The following is a 7,984-nucleotide window of genomic DNA, read 5'->3' on the forward strand; positions in this document are numbered from 1 at the left end:
CCTGGTATCCATGTGATAGGGAATAAGGACAATGGAAGTGAAAAGCTAAAGGATTTGCCCAAGTCTTAAAAGTCTCTTAAGGTGAGGTGAGATAATGGGTATGAAAAGAATTGGGAAGGTGGCAACAGCGGCAAGCATTTTCATTGTTTGTTATTACTGACACTTTCACTTTTGTAGGAAAGGCCAAAATTCAGGTTTTTAATTGTTATAAAAAGCTGTGGCAACACACCTTGTTGAGAGCTTTTGTTTCAGGATTCATTAAAGGAAAAAAAACTGGTTCCAAAGTGTTATTGTCATTCATATATACCAAAATTGGGAAGTAGCAAATAAGAAATACTAAAACTTCAATAGAGAAACCTCACCTATTTTATCATTACTAAACTTGATATTTTACCTTAATTCTACTCTTTTTAGAGAATAAAACACTGGAATAAGAGTCAACATATCTGGAAGGTATTTCCACTTGGTCGCTAAAAAATTCTACACCAAAGAACAGAACTTCTTTGAGCCTCACTTGCTTACTCTAAAATGGGGAGTTAAGTTCTTAATGATATCTGCAATGGCTTACAAGTTTAACTCTCCAATTCTGTCATTGTTCTACCTTCCAAACAAGCCCTACCTTTAGTTCCCAGCTTTATCTGTTGTGTAGATAGTTGTTAAGTCACTCAGTTATGTCCGACTTTTTGAAAGCCCATGGACTGCAGCACACCAGGTTTCCCTGTTCATCACCATCTGCTGGAGCTTGCTCAAACTCATGTCCATTGAGTTGGTGATTCCACCCAACCATCTTGTCCTCTGTTATCCCCTTTTCCTCCTGCCTTCAATCTTTCCCAGCATAATGCTGGGAGTCTTTTCAAATGAGTCCACTCTTTGCATCAGGTGGCCAAAGTATTGGAGCTTCAGCTTCAGTATCAATCCTTCCAATCAATATTCAGGGTTGATTTCCTTCAGGATGGACTGGTTTGATCTCCTTGCAGTCCAAGGGACTCGCAAGAGTCTTCTCCAACACCACAATTCAAAAGCATCAATTCTTTGGCACTCAGCTTTCTTCACAGTCCAACTCTCACATCCATACATGACTACTGGAAAAACCATAGCTTTGACTAGATGGACCTATGTTGGCAAAGTAATGTCTCTGCTTTTTAATATGCTGTCTAGGTTGGTCATAGCATTCCTTCCAAAGAGCAAGCATCTTTTAATTTCATGGCTGCAGTCACCATCTGCAGTGACTTTGGAACCCAAGAAAATAAAGTTTGTCACTGTTTCCATTGTTTCCCCATCTATTTGCCATGAAGTGATGGGACAGGATGCCATGATCTTTGTTTTTTGAATGTTGAGTTTTAAACCAGCTTTTTCAGTCTCCTGTCTCACCTTCATTAAGAGGCTCTTTAGTTCCTCTTCACTTTCTGCCATAAGGGTGGTGTCATCTTCCTATCTGTGGTTATTGATATTCCTCCCGGTAAACTTTATTCCAGCTTGTGCTTCATCCAGTATGGCGTTTCACATGATGTACTCTGCATAGAGGTTAAATAAGCAAGGTGACAATATACAGCCTTGGTGTACCCCTTTCCCAATTTTGAAGCAGTCTGTTGTTCCATGTCTGGTTCTAACTGTTGCTTCTTGACCTACATACAGATTTCTCAGGAGGCAGGTAAGGTGGTCTGGTATTCCCCTCTTTTTAAGAATTTTCCACAGTTTGTTGTGATCCACACAGTCAAAGGCTTTACTGTAGTCAATGAAGCAGATGTTTTTCTGGAATTCTCTTGCTTTTTCTATGACCCAAAGGATGTTGGCAATTTGATCTCTGGTTCTTCTGCCTTTTCTAAATTGAACGTCTGGAAGTTTTCAGTTCACATACTGTTGAAGCCTGGCTTGGAGAATTATGAGCATTACTTTGCTAGTGTGTGAAATGTGTGCAATTCTGCAGTACTTTGAACATTCTTTGTCATTGCCCATCCTTGGGATTGGAATGAAAACTCACCTTTTCCAGTCCTGTAACCACTGCTGTGTTTTCCAAATTTGCTGGCATATTGAGTGCAGCACTTTTACAGCATCATCTTTTAGGATTTTAAATAGTTCAGCTGGAATTTCAACACCTCCACTAACTTTGTTCATAATGATGCTTCCTATGGCCCACTTGACTTCACACTACAGGATATCTGACTGTAGGTGAGTGATCATACCATCGTGGTTATCTGGGTCATTAAGATTTTTTTTTCTATAATTCTGTGTATTTTTGCCACCTCTTTTTAATATCTTCTGCTTCTGTTAGGTCCATACCATTTCTGCCCTTTATTGTGCCCATCTTTGCATGAAATGTTCCCTTGGTATCTCTAATTTTCTTGAAGAGAACTCTAGTCTTTCCCATTCTATTGTTTTCCTCTATTTCTTTGCATTGTTCACTTATGAAGGATTTCTTATCTCTCCCTAACAGATCCAATGACCTTTTGGGGTAGTTTATCCTATCCTAGTGTGACTAAAGAAGTGAAGGTGTGGAGGAAATTAATGAAAACAAATATAATCTTAAGAACATATAATGAAGCTTTTTTCTTTCTTTTTTCTTTCCTTCCTTTCTTCTTTTCTTTCCTATCAGAACATTAACAATTACCAGAAATATAAAGATGAACAAGACAAGGTTTCATTGAGCTTTATCCAAGCAAGTCTAGATCATGAACTTCCTCCTTCCATTCTCTGTCTGTCCAAATTCTACCCATCTCTTTAAGGTTCAATTCAAACCCCACCTCCTCAAGGAAGTCTCAAGAAACACCCATAAATATCTCTCAGATCACTAATTTTGTAACTATTCTTAATAACCTTACAGGCAACAGAGTACATTCCTCAGCCAGAGCTGCCATGTAAAGTTGTACTGATTGTTCCCTGTATAAGGTGATCTGTCTGAGAAAGTGGGAGCTGAAATCTAACCTGCACTTCCTTGTTAAACTGTGTACTCTTGGGGTGGCATCTGCCCCAAATAGACATGATGATTTTGTGAGAATAATGCCTAAAATTTTTTTTTCAAGATCTACTGTGCAACAATGAAGATGGGGATAAACTCTGCTTTCCTCTTCTTCTCATTCAGACCATAGTCCATTCTGCCCTTGCCCCTGCTGCCTCCCAGACCAGTCTCCCAAGACTTCTGTTTTAGTCAGCAAGACCATGTATTCCAGAAGATCTTGAATCCCCTCCCAAACTAAACAGTTGGAAGGAAACAGTGACACTAGATGTGATGTTTCATGTGACATCTTGACAGGCTATAGGTTCCCAGATCAAATATTATTTCTGGGTAAGTCTGAGAGGATGTGTTTAAATGAGATTAGACTTTGAATATATGGACTCAGTAAAGAAAATTGCCCTACTCAGTTTGGATGGGCACCATTTAATCCACTGAGGGACTGAATAGGACAAGAGGAGAAGGGAGAAAACTGTCCCTTGTTCTGCCCTCCTCACTACTGAGTTGGGACATATCTCATTTTCTCCTGTCCTTAAACTGAGATTTACAGTATAAGCTATGCTGGTTCTCAAGTCATAGACTGAGCCTGAATTATACCACTGGATTTCCTGAGTCTCCAGCTTTAAAAGGAAAGATTATGGGACTCCTCTGCCTCCACCATCAATTCCTCCTAATAAATGATAGCTAGCTAGATAGCTAGATGATAGATACAGATGAGAGATACATAGATAATAGATATAGATAGATAATAGAGACAGATATGATGGATGATAGATATTTCATATTGATTCCATTTCTCTGGAGAACCCTGACAACATACAAGACAACACTTTTGTATGAATGTGTCAACTAGTTTCAGTGTCACACCCCCATGAATATAATTTGATAAGCAAGTAGACCTCTGATGAGTCTACAATTTTCCAGAGTTTGGGACTTTTATTTTGAAATAATTATAGATTCCATTGGAGGATGCTGAGATATATATAAGAAAGTTCAGCACAGTCCTCCCCTAACTCCCTCTCTGCACCCCGTGTCAACATCCCGTACAACTATAGTATCATATCAAAATCAAGAAATTGACCTTGACATGATTCATAGAGCTTATTCAGATTTTATCATGAACTTAATTGTGGTGAGTGCATGTGTGCACATAGCTACGTGATTTTGTCGCCTGTGTAGCCCTACATGACCACCTCTACAGTCAAGATGCTCAGTGTGTGTTCCACCACCACAAACATTTCCCTGTCTCCCACCCTTATGGCAGAAAGTGAAGAGACACTAAAAGGCCTCTTGATGAAAGTCAAAGAGGAGACTGAAAAAGTTAGCTCAACATTCAGAAAACTAAAATCATGGCATCTGGTGTCATCACTTCATGGCAAATAGGTGGGGAAACAGTGGAAACAGTGTCAGACTTTATTTTTGGGGGCTCCAAAATCACTGCAGATGGTGATTGCAGCCATGAAATTAAAAGACGCTTACTGCTTGGAAGGAAAGTTATGACCAACCTAGATAGCATATTGAAAAGCAGAGACATTACTTTCCAGCAAATGTCCGTCTAGACAAGGCTATGGTTTTTCCAGTGGTCATGTAAGGATGTGAGAGCTGGACTGTGAAGAAAGCTGAGTACCAAAGAATGGATGCTTTTGAACTGTGGCATTGGAGAAGACTTGTGAGAGTCCCTTGGACTGCAAGGAGATCCAACCAGTCCATCCTAAAGGAGATCAATCCTAGGTGTTCATTGGAAGGACTGATACTGAAGCTGAAACTCCAATACTTTGGCCACCTCATGTGAAGAGTTGACTCATTTGAAAAGACCCTGATGCTGGGAGGGATTGGGGACAGGAGAAGAAGGGGACGACAGAGGATGAAATGACTGGATGGCATCACCGACTTGATGGGCATGAGTTTGAGTAAACTCCGGGAGTTGGTGATGGACAGGGAGGCCTGGTGTGCTGCAATTCAAAGGGTCACAAAGAGTCAGACACAACTGAGCGACTGAACTGAACTGAAACTCCCTTTTCCCTCACCATCACTAATTCCTAGAAACCATTAATGTGTGCTCCATCTTTACAGTTTTTTAAATTTCAAGAATGTTACATAAATGAAATTCTGCAATTTTATATATTATCATTATTGCATTAACAATATTATATTTATATATTTTAGTTTGTTGAGCAAATTACTATAGCTATGGCCATTGGGAATTCTTTCCATTGGCTCCTGTATTCCTTTGACATACCCCCAACATTGTATGTTGTTTTGTTTTGCTTTTCCTTTGGTAGCATGTTCTTACTTTCTGGCACCATAGGATGCTCTAGGCTCACTTTATCTATTTACTGCCCCAGTCCTAGCATCAATCATTTCTCTAAGGAGCCCTTAAAAGAACAACATTAGAAACCAAGATCTGAGCCCTAGGCATGCACATTTATACTAGTGTATCCTTACTTCTTGGCCCTTTCAGCTGGCAAAGTATGTGTGCATACTAACCAGTGTATATACACTGTATATTGCTAGAAATATTTCCATATGTAATATCTGTTAAGCATGAGTCTGAACTGATATCTCTGATTCATTACCATGGATTATTCTAACCTCCTTCTCTTGCATATCTGTAATGTCCTACTCCAATAATGAGAATCCTTGCTTTCACTCTTCCATTTCATTTACCCAATTGTTTAATTCCAGTATATCAGTATCAGAGCAGTTGACCTATGATTATATATCTTTTTCAAATTGGCTATTTTCCTTACCACAATTCCTTTGAGGTTCATCCAAGTTGTATGTATCGGTAGTGGACTTTTTCTTGCTGAGTAGGGTTTTATGGCATGGAGGTACAAGGGTTTTTCACCTGTTCATGTATTGAAGAATATTTGTGTAATTTACAGTTTGAGGCCATTACAAATAGTTACTATGGATATTCATATATAAGAACCTAGTGTGGAAATAAATTTTAATTTCTCTGGAAAAATTTCTCTAATCTCCAATTACTGGGTTATATGGCAAATTCATTTTTAGTTTTGAAGGGAACTGTCAAACTATATTTCAGGGTGGTCATACTATTTCACATTTCTACTAACAATGTGTGAATGATCTAGTTTCTTTGCATCCTCTCCATCATTTGATGTTATCATGACCTTTTCTAGTTGGTTTGTAGTGATAACTCACTGCTTGCATTTCTGAAATGGCTAATAATGTTGAACATCATTTCATCCATGTATTTGTCATCTGTACATCCTCTTATTGGAATATCTGTGCTTGTATTTTGCCTATTTAAAAAAATTTTTTTAAATTTATGTATTTTAATCAGAGGCTAATTACTTTACAGTATTATAGTGGTTTTTGCCAAACATTGACATGAATCAGCCATGGGTGCACATGTGTTCCCCATCCAGAACCCCCCTCCCAACTCCCTCCCCATCCCATCCCCCAGGGTCATCCCAGTGCACCAGCCCTGAGCACCCTGTCTCATGCATCAAACCTGGACAGGCGATCTGCTTCACATATGATAATATACACGTTACAATGCTACCCTCTCATTTTTTTAATGCTGAGTTTTAAGACATTTTCTTATATATTCTTTTTTTTTTTTTAATTAGTTGTAGGCTAATTACTTCACAACATTTCAGTAGGTTTTGTTATACATTGACATGAATCAGCCATGGAGTTACCTGTATTCCCCATCCCGATCCCCGCTCCCACCTCCCTCTCCACCTGATTCCTCTGGGTCGTCCCAGTGCACCAGGCCCAAGCACTTATATATTCTAAATATAAGATTTTTATTGGAGATGTGATTGCAAATAACTCTTCTAGTCTGTAATTTGTCTTTTCATTTGCTAAAGTCTTAAAACACTCTGAAACATGACTGTTTTTCATATCTCAGCATGAGGAAACAGGCTTAACAAGGTAAGGAGCTTTTAAAAATACACAACTATTAAGAGCGTAGCTGGAATTAGAACTCACTACATACATGCTAGCTCAGTACTTTTTTTTTTTTTTTAATGGCATCTTGGTTATGTCATACTTGGTAATTTTCTTGATGCCAAAGAGTCTTTCAATTAAAATAGTATGCTATTTTGGGAGGAATCTTAGACAGCTTATAGCTCAATTCCCCCAGTTTACAATTGATAAAAACTAAGAGCAGGGAGATTAAATGAATCATTGATACTCATGGCTTAATAATTGATGGTGGAGTCCAGCCTAGAGCACAAGGCTTGACTCTCAGTCTGGTTGTTTCCCTGTTCTACCACACTCTCTCTAATTAGGCCTTAAGCCTCCGCATGTCCAGCATGCTCCTGGCCCAGGAGCTTAGGGGACAGGAAGGATAATGACTTGGGAACTCGGAAAAGAGCTCTTTACCTTGGAGGGATGAGGGAAAGAAAAGAAGAAGACAGATGAACTTCAAAGGAAGTGATGTGGTCACATGAATATCGAGAAGAGCCTTGGAAGTTTCACTGATGAGAATGTGTGGAGGCTGCTGACACCTTGTGAATGTTGTCACTGCACCTCAAATAGATATATTTTTTATTCCCTTGCAATATCTGTGACAATCCTAATAGAGTTTATTTGTGCCTAATAGTTAGCTGTTATCCTGACTCAAAACACTGAAATATATTTCTCTTAACTAAGGGAATCTTCCTCAGTGCAGCAAGATGTCTGTTCCATTGCTCCCCCTGTCACCCATCTCCACCCTCCCACACATGCCCAAGCACAGACTTGTCTAGATTCCAGCTAAGGTAGGTGGTGATGGACACACGGAGCCAGGGAAAGAGGCTCTGCTTTTCTTTCTCCCAGAGCCAAAGATGTTGACTTAGGAGAGTGTAGGTTATATACTCTGTGTTCATGGTGATCAAGAAAATAAGTATGTTTAGAAAAAAATGTGAGGGCCCTTAGGTGTCTCTGGGGATATTTCATTTCATTTTTTTAAACTTACATTGTAAAAATAAAACACTGATATAGAAAACACATAAAATATGGCTTCACATATCACTGTAAGGTCAATCTTCATAAAGCACCACCCAGTTAAAAAAAAATAGA

This window comes from Muntiacus reevesi, chromosome 4 (genome assembly GCF_963930625.1).
Source record: "Muntiacus reevesi chromosome 4, mMunRee1.1, whole genome shotgun sequence".
NCBI classification, from domain to species: Eukaryota; Metazoa; Chordata; class Mammalia; order Artiodactyla; family Cervidae; genus Muntiacus; species Muntiacus reevesi.